The 18146-nt window shown below is 31.6% G+C and overlaps 2 pseudogenes; both read left to right on the top strand.

Moving 5' to 3' along the window:
- The window catches only part of LOC149147912 (cytokinin riboside 5'-monophosphate phosphoribohydrolase LOG1-like), a 47674-nt pseudogene extending 34579 nt beyond the window's left edge, over positions 1–13095 (top strand).
- Positions 13096–14004: 909 nt separating this feature from the next.
- Positions 14005–17860, top strand: LOC149147911 (ABC transporter C family member 10-like; annotated as a pseudogene).
- The last annotated feature ends 286 nt before the right edge of the window (positions 17861–18146 follow it).

Here is an 18146-nt window from a genome sequence, read left to right as displayed (position 1 = left end):
TCTGGAGTACTACAGGAAAATAATCGACACAGATGAGGTACATTTTGTTAAAGCCAAAAAGAAGGCCCAACGCAAAATCAAAGATCAACTAGGTCCCTTTGTATGCAATATCAAAGAAGCTGGAAGAGAAGCAGGATAAATCCTTCAAAGACTCAAACTAAAACAAAGCTTCATGTGGAGCTATGACCCCTATGACTTCATCTGCAACAGACGACAAAAAAACAAGATGACTCCCTACATTCACCACCGAATCCCTGAAATAGAGAAATATGCAAATCAGTCGAAATGGGTGGAGAATACTCTAGTGGATAGAGATAGTAATGAAGTTGTTGTTGAAAATGCACTAATTGATTTAGAGAAAAGGATTGATGAAGGTTCTTTCTTACAGGTGCCAGGAGAATCTCAAGCATAAGGAGAATCACAAGCACACAGTGAACAATACATAGAAGAATAATCCCAAGTACAATAAGAATCAGAGCAGATAGACATATCAAAGGAATTAGGTCAAACAGGTACACAGTAGTCCAATATGAGTACTCTCCCTAACTTGAAAACTCCTCTAAATGAGGAAAGAAGCCTCAAAAGAAATAGGGAGGAGGCCACTACATCAGGCACAACAACCATACAAACATATGCAGAAACCAGCCTAGTCAAAAGGCAGAGGTTAAATCCTGTTTCGGAACAAGAATTCACAGAAGAAACAGTGGGGGCCACCAGCATAGAGAAAGAAAGAAGTAGGCTTGCTACTCCTTCCTGGGGCGCACAAGAACCTTCCACATCTCATACTCAGATGTTGGAGAGGCAACAGAGTGTTGAAGTGTCCTAATTTAGGATGCCAGCAAACAAAGATCAAGACATTAGAGAAAGGTACAAGGACATCAAACCTAGGAATGAGAGGTTGAAGGCCCAGACTTATGCACAGTACCTCAAGATGGCACATACCAACCAAACAAGGCTGATGTCAGCCTATGATGTGAAAGAAGGCAAAATGCAAATGACATTCATGAAGCCTACCACACAATAACCAAGATCAACAGCAGACTTCCAGAAGATAGATTTTGAGGTGATGGAAAAGGACATACATACTATTGACCAGATTGAGTTGCACAAACAAATAGGGGAGATGATTTACTCCACCTTGACATGGGAAAGCCATCGCATCCCACCAATTGTAGAACTCCCTGAATAATATATCATCTAAGTTCCAATTGGAGAAGGCCTCTTCACAGGCAAAGGACACCAGAATCAAGTCCTTAGAGGACTTAATCATTGAGTTTGGAAACGATCCCAAAGATGTGAAGGCCACTGAAAAACTGATCAAGGAGAAGAAATATGACATAGCTGCTTTGAAGAAGGAACTCAAAATTCCACCATTGCATCATCCACAAACAACAGAAGTCCTGGAAACAAAAAAAGGATAAGAAGAGCTTATGGACTTGGTCCTAAAGCTAAAGGACCAATTGAAATAAACAAAGAAAGAATTGGACACAATGACTGAGTCCAAACAGAGTGAATTGGCCGCTACCTCCACAACTGCCATTCCCACAGTAAACAACTGCAATCCCTTCAACATTGGTAGCCTCTTTAGCACCAACAACTCCACCTGCTATAGCACTGCCAGTCACAAATGAGTCTACAACTACAGGTACAAAGGATAGCAGAGTTAGTGAAAGCCATGGATCAAATGTCCATCTAGGCAACAAACCTTAAGAGCCTTAAGGAGAAAGTAGCAAGCCTAGAAATTGATAGCTTGCCCAAATACAACAAATAGAAGAAACATAGAAATCCCTAAGGATGGGAGAGAAGATTAAGGTCCTAGAGAAGGATATAACATTACAAAAGCCACTAGGATAGACTAAGGAGATGCTTTGTGCCAATATCATTGACTCTGTCAATGATATTTGGCCATCAATTCAAGTAATATTTGAGCAAACAGAACTGGTGAAAGTGGCCACTTAAGTAATTCAGAAGTTAAAGGAGGACCTAGGAGACCAGCCTAGGATGCTAATCGACTCATCCATTTTTTGAATAGAAAAAATAGGCATGAACTAAATGATCTTGGTGTGGAGGACAGAACTAAAGCCATCATTGAAGTAAAAAAGGTTTTGTCTAAAAGAAACCTTATGCTTAACCTGGAGGAAAAATGCCATAACGTGTAGGTTGGAATTGACAGATTCATGGAAAATTTTCATGTTTTGAGGGATGAAGGCCTTCCAAGTCCCATGGTCATCAATGAAAAACTTATGACCCAATTGGACTATGTTGATAGATTAAAGAAATTGTCCAAGGAACAAGCAAGCACTTCAAGAATCAAAGCATTGCCAACGGGGAAAGTATTGTATGATACTTTAGAAAAATTGTTTTTCCTAGAGCATGAGGTGAAACATCTATTTGTCACCAAGCCAAATTTTTCCAAATACACTGAGGTAGACGAGATATATAGAAGGATTCTCAAGGTAAAATTACCTAAAGATGAATGGTGGGAAAAATGACAGATTTACTATAAGTTATCATTGTAAATGTGAAGGCAAGTGAAAGGATAGATAAACAAGGTCAAAGAGTAATAGGTTAAAAAGTATCAATAGAAGATTAAAGACAAAGGTGATTACAACGTACAAATATCAACGAGCTTAAAGAGTTAAAATTCAAACTGCAAACAACAAGCACTATCACAATAAAAGGGATAGCATCATGCAATTTTCCATCTGTCTCTATCTTCATGCTTGAAGATATTTTGATTTCCTAGATTAATTCTATGCTGCATGGAAAGCATTATGCACTGAACGGGGCATGATTGAATATAATATCACAGGATATATGCTTCGAGATTTTAAATCTAAGTGTATATATCTCAATATCTATTAATTTAATGTTTCAATATCAATAGGTGTAGAATTTAATGTTGCACAGCTCTCTTGTAACTGTGTTTGCATGATTCTCGATGCATTTATATATATAAATAAACTTTAACCATGTATATATTCCAAACATCCGTTGAATTTAATGTGTATAAAGTTTCACGGTGTATATATCCCGGTATCTATTAAATTTAATAGGGACCTTCACAATCTTTATTAAATTTAATATTGATCTACACCATCTTTATTAATAAGCATGTTTGATTTTTATATGAGAATTATATATTTTATTATTATAAATATAAAATTTAATAATTAATAAGCATGTTTGATTTTTATATCAGAATTATATATTTTATTATTATAAATATAAAATTTAATACTGTTTTATAGGAGAACTTTTTATGTAGTTATTTGACTCATAGAGTCTATAAAACTATAGGCTTATTATTTTTTTTTTTTGGGATTTAGATTAAATCCATTTTATTAAAAATTGAGCCAATGATATTATAATTTTTAATATATGTATTAATAATACTTAAAGTAATAATTAATTGATAAGTTTAAAATTCTATTTAATTTATTAAAAAAATATTTAATTAAAAAACAAATAATATTATAAAATTAAATAAATATATTATTTTTAGTTAAATGAAATATATTTAATTAAAGATTGAGACAATAGTGTTATACTTATAATTTGAAATAATTGTTTTATTAGTATTTAAAACAATGAGTAGCTTTAATATAGATGAATTAAAAGTTCTATTCAATTAAAGAGATAATATTATAATTTGAAATAATTATTTTATTAATATTTAAATAATAATTAATTGGTATCTTTAGCTTTCACTTTCATTAATGAGAAGTTATTTAAATAAGGAAGAATTATTTATTTATTTTAGTGTTTGAAATTATTTTTTATATATTTTAGTTTTCTTTGGACTCAAAATATTCATTAAATAAAACTATTACTTCAAATAATTTTATTTTTATTTTTATAATTATTTTATTAATAATTAAAAATATAATTAATTGATATTTTTATTTTTATAATTATTTTACTAATATTAAAATAATAATTAATGGATAGCTTTAATATTAATAAATTATAAAATAAAAAAGAAAAGAATAATTCTTTGAAATTGTATTATTATTTTAAATTATCTTATATATTTTCAATTTTTTATGGAATTAAACCTACTCAATTAGCATCCATGGTTGTTCATTGTTTGAATCTTGAAAATATAAGTTATTGGTTAATTTTATTTATTTATTTTCTGGATTAATTTTGGGCTCAATTTTGCTCTAAATTTAATAGAGATTTTTTAGAAATACATATTGAGATTTATGTTTTTTTTTTTTTTTACTTTTAAAAGCACATTCTAAATAAAACTAATACATATATTGGATTATGAAATCTGCATAATATTTGTATAAACATTTAAAAACACATTCTAAATAAAAATGAAACCACTCACTATGCTAAAAATTCTATTAGGGAATTTTTAAAATTCTATTACTAAATTGTAATTAAGAAAAGGCAAAAACTATAAAAAAAAAACTATAAATTTCTATTACTAAATTGCAGTCAAAAAATCAAAAAACATAAAAGAACTATAAAATTTTATTTTTGAACTGAAGTTAAAAAAGCAAAAAAACATAAAACATAAAAAAATAAAAATATATATATAAGACTCTTGATAATAGATAATGGATGGCAGTCAAATGCAGTTATAAAAATGATAAGACTTTTGATAAGAAATAATGGATGGTAGTCAAATGGGGTATAAAAATTATTAGATTCTTGATAGTAGATAAATGGATGGAGTCAAATGGGGTTATTTAAGGTGGTTAAGTGGAATTACAATTATCTTTGCTACCCAAATTTAAGATTGGGTAGATAATGGACTGAATTGAATTTTGATAAATATGATTAGCTTACATGGATCTTAAATAGGGATTTAACATGTGCTGAGGGATCCAATTTCTGCCGATGTACAATTTTTATGAGCTAATATTATTTAAATGTTTGTATAATTATTTAATTTTTTTAAATTAAAAGAAAAATTGCGAACATGAACAATATTTCAATTCAATTTTGATGAAAGACTAACAACATTACACTCATATTAAACTGTAAAATAAACTTCTCAACAAATTATAACACCTTCATATTTATAATTATTATTATTATATTTATTATTATTATTATTGACTCATAACCATGTTCCCAATTCATAACCATGTACCCAATTCCTGGGGATTGATATATATATATAAAACTTCCCACCAAAAATAATCGTTAATTGTTTGAGAAAGGGTTCAAAGAGCTATTTATTTTTCGATAACTCTTTAGATCCTTTTCAAATAAAATATGATCTTTCACGGAAAAATTGGACTATGGTCAGAAACCTTTGTTATTTGTCAGAAACCTTTGTTATGTGAAAACATCAACCTTTGTTATTGGTCAGAAACCTTTGTTACGTGAAAACATCATGACCTTCAATGTTTTCCTTTTTTTCAACACGTTCAGGTTGGGTTATTGAATGTGGAAGGGTACTACGGTTCGCTGTTAACTTTCATCGATCAGGCCGTGGACGCCGGATTCATCGCACCATCTGCCCGTCATATCATTGTGTTGGCTCCCAATGTTCAAGAACTGGTACGAAAGCTAGAGGTAAGCCATTAGTTTATAGACAGGTGTGTCATTTTCAAGGACAGATTTTATACTAACATTTACAGTTTTTGCTGGTTGTCAATTTTAAATGAAATGATAAATGTTTGAAGTGGGTGATCCGGTATATTTTGAATAAAGTGATCGATGTTTCAAGTCGACACCTCACTCATCAAAACAACCTCCATTCTAATTATGAAAATCTTCAATTTGTTGATAAATATTTGTGCAGGAGTACGTTCCAATGCACAAGAGAGTAGCGTCAAGATCCAGCTGGGAGAAGGGAGAATTGGAATCCATTGAGAGATGGAATGAATTAGTGTGTGAGTCAAATCTTGATTTTACATGATTATATACAACTTCGGATATGTCATCTCATCTTTTTGTGCATACGGAAGGAAGATTTGGTGCTGGATATCTTTTTTTGCAAATACGGAGGCGGTGTTTTGCATCTTCGAATCGATAATCATATATTACTGTACGCGCTGGTTTTCGCGTACGCTTGTCACTGTTTTGCTTGTGAGTCCATGCACGGAATACATCGATCGTTTTCCATATACGTTTGGAATTGAAATTGATGTGATTTTAATTTGTTTTCAGATAAGAAAAAACGCTGGTTTTATTTAGACAGTAAATCAGTACATTGAGTTCCAATTGATGCATCATTTGAAACAGTATATTGTTTGCCAATATCATTATCGCGTGCCCAAATATTTGTTGTCAAGACCAGAAAACCATGTCTCCATAAAATACCATATCCAAAACAGAAAAAAGGGAGTACAGACCATATCCAAAACAGAAAAAGGGAGTACAGAGCCAGTCCAGCAAATAGAGCTAAGTTTTGGTATTTTTTGATTGGAATAAATCATACAATTTTAGACCAAGCTAGGGGTTATCAGGCCAAATCTAGCTGTTGTTTTTTTAGCTGTTACTTTATCAAGAAATTTGAGTCATTGGATATTCTGCCGGGTCTATTTAAAGTGCATAGGCCATATCTGGTGATTCAACTTGTAATGACAATAATCAATGAAAATAGAGTTGAAATCTGAAGGGAGCACATCCAGCTCCATGTCCATGTCCAGATTATATACGCACACGGTCTTGAATCTGGACATGGAGCTGGATTTGCTCCCTTCACATTTCAACTCTATCTCCATTGATTAGTTTCAGTCTATCGATAGTTCATTCAAAAACTTTAATATGATAGATCCAGAAGAGATAGATCAAAAAGTTATTGATATCATATATATGTATGTATTAAACTGAGAGTTAATATGCAGATTACAGGTGAAACAATAGGTTAAGTGAAAGCTGTAGGCGACATGCATCAAAGAAAAGCAGAAATGGTGCGTCAATCGGATGCTTTTATTGCCTTGCCAGGTTGGTCTCTTCTCATTCTTACTTCTGTAAAAGCCTCTCATTATTTGTAAAAGCTTATCATAATTTGGAACCTCAAGGTTGATCAATTCTAATAACAAAAACCTCAATTTAAAATACAGTCTATCTAAAAGCTTCTCATAATTTACAACCTCAAGGTTGGTCTGTTGGGCCGTGGTTTGGGTACACATTATCTTCTACTTTCTTCTGTAAAAGCTTCTCATAACTTACAACCTCAAGGTTGGTCCGTTGGGATGTGGTTGGGTACACTGGTTAAGTCCATGTACACTGGTAACCATTATGCACAAAGTAGGGGACCATTCCCATTTCTATGCTGCATCGACAGCATTATGCACTGAACGGGGCATGATTGAATATAATATCACAGGATATATGCTTCGAGATTTTAAATCTAACTGTATATATCTCAATATCTATTAATTTAATGTTTCAATATCAATAGGTGTAGAATTTAATGGTGCACAGTTCTCTTCTAACCCTGTTTGCATGATTCTCCATGCAGTTATATATATAAATAAACTTTAACCATGTATATATTCCAAACATCTGTTGAATTTAATGTGTATAAAGTTTCATAGTGTATATATCCCGGTATCTATTAAATTTAATATCGATCTTCACAATCTTTGTTAAATTTAATAGTGATCTACACCATCTTTATTAATAAGCATGTTTGATTTTTATATGAGAATTATATATTTTATTATTATAAATATAAAATTTAATACTGTTTTATATGAGAACTTTTTATGTAGTTATTTGACTGATAGAGTCTATAAAACTATGGGCTTATTATTTTTTTCCGGATTTAGATTAAATCCATTTTATTAAAAATTGAGCAAATGATATTATAATTTTCAATATATGTATTATTAATATTTAAAATAATAATTAATTGATAAATTTAAAATTCTATTCAATTTATTAAAAAAATTATTTAATTAAAAAGCAAATAATATTATAAAATTAAATAAATATATTATTTTTAGTTAAATGAAATATATTTAATTAAAGATTGAGACAATAGTGTTATACTTATAATTTGAAATAATTATTTTATTAGTATTTAAAACAATGAGTAGCTTTAATATAGATGAATTAAAAGTTCTATTCAATTAAAGAGGAGATAATATTATAATTTGAAATAATTATTTTATTAATATTTAAATAATAATTAATTGGTACCTTTAACTTTCACTTTCATCAATAAGAAGTTATTTAAATAAGGAAGAATTATTTATTTATTTTAGTGTTTGAAATTATTTTTTATATATTTTTTTTTTCTTTGGACTCAAAATATTCATTAAATAAAACTATTACTTCAAATAATTTTATTTTTATTTTTATAATTATTTTATTAATAAATAAAAAATATAATTAATTAAAATTGTTCTTTCAAATATTTTTTTATAATTATTTTATTAATAATTAAAAATATAATTAATTGATATTTTTATTTTTATAATTATTTTACTAATATTAAAATAATAATTAATTGATAGCTTTAATATAAATTATAAAATAAAAAAGAAAAGAATAATTCTTTGAAATTGTATTATTATTTTAAATTATCTTATATATTTTCCAATTTTTATGGAATTAAACCTACTCAATTAGCATCCATGGTTGTTCATTGTTTGAATCTTGAAAATATAAGTTATTGGTTAATTTTATTTATTTATTTTCTGGATTAATTTTGGGCTCAATTTTGCTCTAAATTTAATAGATATTTTTTAGAAATACATATTGAGATTTATGCTTTTTTTTTTTTACTTTTAAAAGCACATTCTAAATAAAAATGATACATATATTGGATTATGAAATCTGCATAATATTTGTATTTCAAATGGTTTTTAGAAAACATTTAAAAACACATTCTAAATAAGAATAATCTCAGCATTCCAATTGTTTTTAGAAGGAATTTAAAAACACATTCTAAATAAAAATAAAACCACTCACTATGCTAAAAATTCTATTAGGGAATTTTTAAAATTCTATTACTGAATTGTAATTAAAAAAAGGCAAAACATATAAAAAAACTATAAATTTCTATTACTAAATTGCAGGCAAAAAATCAAAAAACATAAAAGAACTATAAAATTTTATTTTTGAACTGCAGTTAAAAAAGCAAAAAACATAAAACATAAAAAAAATAAAAATATATATATAAGACTCTTGATAATAGATAATGGATGGCAGTCAAATGCAGTTATAAAAATGATAAGACTTTTGATGAGAAATAATGGATGGTAGTCAAATGGGGTATAAAAATTATTAGATTCTTGATAATAGATAAATGGATGGAGTCAAATGGGGTTATTTAGGGTGGTTAAGTGGAATTACAATTATCTTTGCTGCCCAAATTTAAGATTGGGTAGATAATGGACTGAACTAAATTTTGATAAATATGATTAGCTTACATCCATCTTAAATACGGATTTAACATGTGCTGAGGGATCCAATTTCTGCCATGTACAATTTTTATGAGATAATATTATTTAAATGTTTTGTATAATTATATAATTTTTTTAGATTAAAAAAAAATTAGGAACATAAACAATATTTCAATTCAATTTTGATGAAAGACTGACAGCATTACACATCATATTAAGCTGTAAAATAAGCTTCTGAGCAAATTATAACACCTTCATATTTATAATTATTATTATTATATTGACTCATAACCATGTTCCCAATTCCTGGGGATGGACATATATATATATATATATATATAACTTCCCAGCAAAAATAATCGTTAATTGTTTAACAGGAGGATACGGGACTCTGGAAGAGCTGTTGGAGGTCATCACATGGGCTCAGCTCGGCATCCACGACAAACCAGTAAATTAACATTCCCAACCTGTCATTTATTTCCTGGACTTAGTTTGAGATAGGGTTCAGAGAACTATACAACTATTTAGAATTTTTTCGAACAAAGTATGAACTTCCACAGGAGAAAGATTCCGAGTTAGTTTGAGATAGGGTTCAAAGAGCTATTTATTTTTCGATAACTCTTTAGATCCTTTTCAAATAAAATATGATCTTTCACGGAAAAATTGGACTATGGTCAGAAACCTTTGTTATTTGTCAGAAACCTTTGTTATGTGAAAACATGAACCTTTGTTATTGGTCAGAAACCTTTGTTATGTGAAAACATCATGACCTTCAATGTTTTTCTTTTTTTGCAACACGTTCAGGTTGTTGGGTTATTGAATGTGGAAGGGTACTACGGTTCGCTGTTAACTTTCATCGATCAGGCCGTGGACGCCGGATTCATCGCACCAGCTGCCCGTCATATCATTGTGTCGGCTCCCAATGTTCAAGAACTGGTACGAAAGCTAGAGGTAAGCCATTAGTTTATACACAGGTGTGTCATTTTCAAGGACAGATTTTATACTAACATTTACAGTTTTTGCTGGTTGGCAATTTGTTGCTGGTTGTCAATTTGCTGAGAAATTGTATATTTTGAATGAAATGATAAATGTTTGAAGTGGGTGATCCGGTATATTTTGAATAAAGTGATCGATGTTTCAAGTCGACACTTCACTCATCAGAACAACCTACATTCTAATTATGAAAATCATCAATTTCTTGGAATTGAAATTGATGTGAGTTTAATTTGTTTTTACATAAGAAAAAACGCTGGTTTTATTTAGACAGTAAATCAGTACATTGAGTTCCAATTGATGCATCATTAGAAACAGTATATTGTTTGCCAATATCATTATCCAGTGCCCAAATATTTGTTGTCAAGGCCAGAAAAGCATGTCTCCATAAAATACCATATCCAAAACAGAAAAAAGGGAGTACAGAGCCAGTCCAGCAAATAGAGCTAAGTTTTGGTATTTTTTGGTTGGAATAAATCATACAATTTTAGACTGATTTTTTTATGGTTTAAAATACATTTTTGAATAAATATATGGACTTATTGTATAATATATTTTTTTAATGAATATATGAACTTAATGTATTGAAAATTTTCTAAGACATTAAGATTTAGAATTGCCTGATTATAAAAATTTTAATTTTCTACTTAAATTTTAGTTGCAAAATTGATGAGAAAAAAAACTTGGAAAATGACCTAAACATCTTATTAGTTAAACTATGCTATGGAAAGTATACATGATATAGATGTGAACTAGATATCAACCTTGTTTAATAAATTTCTTATAACAGTGTATAAATATATTTTAGGATTCAATTTATCTATTTTACATTTTCCTTTTTCAATCAAAATTTGACTATACAATTATTGGTGAGATTATAATTTTTAGTGATTTGAAGTGTATTTTTAAATGTGTGAATAAAGTCAATATTTTGAAAAATAAGTATTTGGATTATGCATATTACACAACTGAAACTTACAATTCCAATAGATCCCTCTCAAAATTTTAACAAAATTGATTAATAAATACACCCAAAAAAATAACCAAAACATAAAACAATTGGATAATATTAAATTTGAATTTTCATGCCCAAATTGTCCATATCATTTAATACATAATTTTTCATGTGATTTATATATATATGTTAATTTTTTTTTAATGTGGAATCAAAATTAGGCATGGTAACAAGGTGTTCTCTTAAGGCACTATGTGGTGTAAAGGTCACTTGTTCCATGGTAAAAAATCTAGTCATGCTTAGGGCTTGTGCTATCCTAGGTGATTTTGATGGCTTAAATGACCCTCTGTCACAACTACTCAAGTCACCGAGGGCTCTTACCATCCTAGGTGATTTTGATGGCTTAAATGCCCCCATGTCACAATTACTCAAGCAAGCCTATCAGTGTGGAAAATGTGTTGTCATGTCTTGTGTTGTTATGTAAATATTTAACTAGGTCAAATTAGACAAATAAAAATAATAAAAATATAATAAAGATGTTGTCTTGTTCTATTATGTAATTTCAAATTCTAGACTAATGGCATGTTCTGTTATGTAAATATTTGACTATGTCTCATAATAATAATTATAATAATAATAATTTCATTAATTTTTGTAAGCTTGGTGGGAATTGAATCATTGACATCACCATCTATTCAAAGCCTCATAGACATATTTTGATTAATTTTGACTCTATATAAATTTAATAAATAAATGAATTAAATTATTTTCAATTTGATAAATAAAATTTTTTAATTTCTTTGGATTTATAATAATTTTTTATTATAAAAAATATATATATTTTTATAATATAAAAAATGATCCAAAACCAATATTAAATATTTTATAATATGGTTAATTGGAAAAATATTATCAAAATTAGTATAAATCTCTAAAATCTAAAATCAAAAAATATTATAATTCTAACAAAATTATAATTCCAAACCTTTGACTGAAAAAATAACATATTAATATTTTATTTATATAAACAATTTAATTATTATAACATATTAATATTTTATTTATATAACATAGTTTAATTATTATAAGTTGTTTTATCTTTTTGGGTTTTTTTTATTTTGGGTTAATTTTGTGAGGCATAATTTTTTTTTTAAATCATAAATATGATTCATGTAATCTATCGAAACAAGTCATGTAATTTATAGACACTAAGTGTGATAAAGGTTTTCCAAAATACAAAATTTATTTAGAAATTTAAAAATACATTTAAATAACTAAAATTACAATTTTTCCTAAATTATATTGCTAAATTCCAAAAAAAACCATTTAATAATTAGACACCTTTATATAATTGTAATATTTCAAAAATATTTATATACTAATATTTTATTTATATAATTGAATACATTATTATAATATTATATTAAGAACATTTTGTTAATAAAAGTGGGGTTTGGAGATGGCTTTGCGGTTAGGGACATTGCGTCGGAAGCCTTCGCAAGAGGTTGGATGGGATTTTCTTCGTGGGAGATAACTGTGTGATCTCTTTGGGCGGTATCACTTGCTTTTCCCAGCCCGCTGCATACACTTTAGGACTGCGAGGAAGGTTTCTATTTTCCATACTAGTGTGAAGCTAGGGTTTCAGTGATCGTAGGCACTGTTAGGTGCTTTGTCTTGCAGCAGAGAGTAGACACAGTCAGTTTAATTATCGATTTTTTTTCAAACGTGATAGGGTGGAAACTTGGTATGGAGGAGGAATTGGTGGATTATTCCAAAGATCCTATCGAGAATGCTTCCGTTTGGGTGAACCCTCCACATTAGCACTTGGGATGAAGATGGATGTGACACATGGTTCTCTCCATCTAGGAATTTGTACATCTTTATTAAATATTGTGGAAGGGCTCCCTTTTTCTCCTAATTAGTATATTAAAACGGTCGAATTGAGCACATCCATTAGGTTGGGGTGGTGCTCTCTAAGAACATAGAAGAGGGATGGGTAGAACCTTTGGATCACTTTGTCAACTAGGCCCATTTTTAATTAGAAGCTTTAAATTTCGTTGTGAATGGTATTAACCCTAACAATCCTTATCATTTAGTGGAGACCTCTGGATGGCAGAATTACATAGCTTGGTCAAATGAGTAAGGACCCCCATGTCAAGAGAAGCAATTTTTTGCAGTGTTGGTAGGAGTCAAGAATGATTTAACTGGTAAATTGAATCAGTTGATCCTATGCATCAACAATTGTCAACACTTTCACTCTCCTCCGTTGGATCAAGTCAAACACTTTCAACCGTTGATTTAAAGTGTCATAAACTGTTGATTTGAAGTGTCATCTCGCAAGCATGCACTGCACTTTCACTGCTTTTTCCAAATATTGATTAAATTCCTGAATTCTAATGTACATTGAACCTCGCCCTGTTATGCAAAAGCTTTGATCCCCGCAGGCCCTCAGTCTTACTACAGAGAGTTCTTCTGCATCACTTTCATGATCGCCTTTGCTGTCAACGACGGAAAAACGAGCAGATCGCCCTAGCCTAGGCAGCGCAATTTGCAACGAAGGACAGGATTGCCTAGGCGGCGCAATTTGCAACGAAGGACAGGATCTTTGAGAAAAATTTTAATCTATTAGGTACTGAGGAGGGAAACGATACTCCCCTGCTGCTGAAAGGATAGATTGTCTTCAAGTTTTATGCCAACGGGCGCCGATATTGCCAGGGCTTGTTGGCGACCATGGAGCTTCAGAGCAGACATGATCTGATCTCGACGATGTATCATTCTATAGTGCCTTGTAAGGATGAGGTCAATATCGAGGTTTATATTAATGAGGATGGTATGGATGCTTTAGTATTTGCGCTGGCCAGGAAGAAGGCTGCCAAGAGTATGCACAAGGATACTAGGGATCTCCAACAGTATGCCAGCTTGCTTACGCCGCCTTCGAATCGGAAGTGGCTCAGCGAGGAGCTCGTTGGAATTGCCGAGTTTAACCTAATATTATCAACCATTTAAATTGGTGTATTTTTTTCTCATTGTACTCAGCCCTGCCTCTGCAATTGCAAGTCTGTGGCACCCTCGCATATGTTTCTCAGACTGCATGGATTCAAACAGGAACGGTACGAGACAACATATTATTCGGACGCCACAAGGAGGAGCAGAAATATCAGGAGGTTATCTTAAAGTCTTTGCTGTACAAATATCTCCTGAATTTTTCTTTTGGTGATCTGACTGAAATAGGAGAAAGAGTTGTCAATCTCAGTGGTGGCCAGAAACAACGGATACAGCTTGCCCATGCTTTATATCAAGATTCTGGTATTTATCTTTTGGATGATCTTTCAGTGTTGTTGATGCTCATACTGCTACTAGCTTATTTAAGGTTAATATGGTCATTTCCTTTTGATATAAAAGGTTTTGAAATTATTATGTAGCTAGTGCTAATTTTGTGCGTTGCAGCTTTCTATAGCAATGCTTTTTGTTTTTCTTAGCTTCCTAATAGACATATTTTGATGTGTAGGAATATATAACGGGAGCACTGTCAAAAAAAACAGTAATTCTTGTAACACACCAAGTTGATTTTCTCCTGGCATTTGATGCTATTATGGCTAGTAAACAGTTATCCTAGCCATGTGGAAGCTGCTTGCTTGCTTGCAAACATCCTTTTGGCAAAGTTTTCTGATGGATGGCACATTAAAATATTTTCTGCAACTTTGACATATAATTTAATGCTAATAGTTTTGACCTCTTTTGTTAATTTCTACATTGAAGTTTCTCTCTTTTGTAGCTGATGTTGGACGGTGAGATTCATCAAGCCAGGCAATATCAGGAACTGTTATTCTCAAGTGAGGCATTTAGGGACCTTGTGAATGCAAACGAGAACACTGTTGGTTCCAATGAATCAGCAGCGACAAAGCCATCCACAAAAGATGAACTTGTCAAGGAAGAGAGAGATATTCAAAGCAGCAAGCCAGACAGAAAAACTGATTTCAAATATAGCTTCTAACGGGGATCAGCTAGTTAAAAGGGAAGAGAAGGAAGTTGGGGACACCGGTGTGAAGCCATACATTGACTATTTGAAACAGAATAAAGGTTTCTTATATTGTGTATGTGCTGGTCTTGGTCATCTTATATTCTTGATTGGGCAGATTTTAGGAAATACTTGGATGGCTGCTAAGTTGCAAAGTCCTCAAATCGGTGTATTAAGGTTAATAATAGTGTACTCAGCCATTCGGTTCACATCTATATTTTTCCTATTCCTTCGGTCACTTTTCACCGTTCTTTTGGGGCTTAATGCATCAACATCCTTCTTTTATGAGCTTCTGACTTCTTTATTCCGAGCACCGATGGAATTCTTTGATGCAACTCCATTGGGAAGGGTTCTCAGCAGAGTAAACATAATTACGATAGGCTTCATTCTTTACGTAATTAAGTCTTTGACAAAAAGTGAAATTTAACATACACGAGGGTAGAAAGCTACTGACATTTATCTTGTCGACCTCCTTTTACAGGTTTCTTCAGATTTCAACATTCTTGACGTAGACATTCCTTTCAGCTTTGTCATGTGCATGTCATCTACCATGATTGCTTACAACAGTCTTGGAGTTGTGGCTGTTGTGACATGGAAAGTTTTGTTTGCATCCATTCCATTGATTTATTTGGCCTTTCGACTCCAGGTAAATCGCTAATTCACACAAGTTTCTTGAGAAGACTCTTTACTTGACTGCCAATATTGTGAGAGAAATGATAACTGATTTTTTGTTTGTTCAATTTAATCAGAAATACTATTTTTCTTCTGCTAAATAATTGATGAGACTGAATGGTACAACGAATCACCTATTGCAAATCATTTTGGCGAGTCCATAGCAGGAACAATGACCATTAGGGCTTTCAGGGTTGAGGATCAGTTCTTCAAGAAGAACTTAGACCTTATTGACAAAAAATCGAGCCCCTTTTTCTACGGTTTCTCAGCAAATAAATGGTTGATCCAGCGTCTAGAGATGTTAAATGCAACTGTTATTTGCTCCTCTGCTCTTGCTATGGTTCTACTCCCAAAGGGCAGCTTCAATCCTGGTATGAAGTTGAACAATGAAACTAAATGTCAACTGTGGGAGATTTATGCTGTTACTGGACACTTTTATATATAAGTTAATCATGCCTAACAAATTGAACTGGTGCAGGTTTCGTTGGGATGGACCTATCTTATGGTCTATCATTGAACATATCGTTGGTTAAAAGTATTCAAAACCAATGTACACTTGCAAACTACATTGTTTCTGTAGAACGCATCAAAAAGTATATGCACATTCGTAGTGAGGCACCAGCCGTTATAGAAGATCACAGACCACCAGATAATTGGCCTTCGCATGGGAAGGTGGAGTTACATGACTTGAAGGTATCTGAGTTGTGTTTTCTAAAAAGATGACTGTTCAAATTATAAATTTGAATGGTTAATGATGTTTTCAATCAAATATATTTGATACGTGTGCAGATTAGATATAGATCCAATAGTCCCATTGTTTTACGGTGCATTACATGTGCATTTGAAAGAGGGCAAAAGATTGGGATTGTTGGCCGAACGGGAAGTGGGAAAACCACTCTCATTAGTACTATTTTTCGATTAGTTGAACCTGCAGGGGGTAGAATCCATAGATGGTTTGGATATTACCTCTATTGGGCTTCATGATTTGCGGTCACGCCTTGGGATTATTCCTCAAGAGCCAACTCTTTTTCATGGAACTATTCGCTTCAACCTAGATCCATTATCTGAGCACTCAGAGTTAACAATTTGGGAAGTATGTAAATTCTATTCAACATAATCTCTAACTGAGTTTATCATATGTAGAATGAAAAAATAAATAATGCCATGAATTTATTTTCTGCTTTGATTAAGGTTCTGAATAAGTGTCAACTTGGAGACATTGTAAGAGGGAAGGTGGATGGCTTATATGCACCTGGTTATTTTTGTAGTAAATATATATTTTTGAATGCAATAAAATTCTTTGACATGGCCATGAATTTGGCTGTTAGATTTGGAAGTTTTTTGTGGCTCTAAAAGATCAATAAAATGCAGTGGGGAGTGATGGAGAGAATTGGAGTGTTGGGCAAAGACAATTGTTTTGTTTGGGACGTGCATTGCTAAGGAAAAGTCGAATCCTTGTTCTAGATGAAGCAGCAACATCACTAGACGATGCTACATATGTCATTCTCCAAACAATAATTAGAAAGGAATTTGCAGGTTGCACTGTAATTATTGTTGCACACAGGATACCTACTGTTATAGACAGTGACATGGTTGTTGCCATCAGTGATGGTAAGGCCCTATCATTCTATCTTATCTTTGTGTTGTATGCATGGATTGGTTTCATTTGAATTTGTTGTTCTCGAGGAAATGGACGGTACTGTACTGAAAGTAGATCTATTCACCTGTATCTAATTTGAACTATTATGATCTTGAATTCATGCAGGTGAGATGGTGGAGTGTGATCATCCATTGAAACTGATGGAGAGAGAAGGATCGTTATTTAGGAGGCTGGTGACAGAGTATTGGTCCCACACATCAAATGCTCTTCTTCATGCAACAACCAATAATGAATAACATTTCGATCTCTCCTCCTAGACCATAAGATTTTCGCTCGATGCTTTAATCCTTAGATGATGGGCTAATTGTACCATTAGTGACCTTACGTTGATGGTCGCTAAATTGATGTATTTTCTTGTCAGATAAGATCTCATTGTAACCTGGATTTTTTATGCACGAGCAGAAGTCTTCTTCTCTTTGTGATATTTTGATTTAGGGAATCTGGTTAGTTAGGAAGTTATGCCACGGTGTCCTTAAGGGATAGATGTGGAAAATTTGTTAGGATTAGGTGGAAATAGCTTCT

Source organism: Pinus tabuliformis, chromosome 9 (assembly GCF_031772625.1).
Source record: "Pinus tabuliformis cultivar Carrire ecotype Pingquan chromosome 9, CPIR1, whole genome shotgun sequence".
Classification (NCBI taxonomy): domain Eukaryota; kingdom Viridiplantae; phylum Streptophyta; class Pinopsida; order Pinales; family Pinaceae; genus Pinus; species Pinus tabuliformis.
This window is presented reverse-complemented; position numbering and strand designations above follow the sequence as displayed.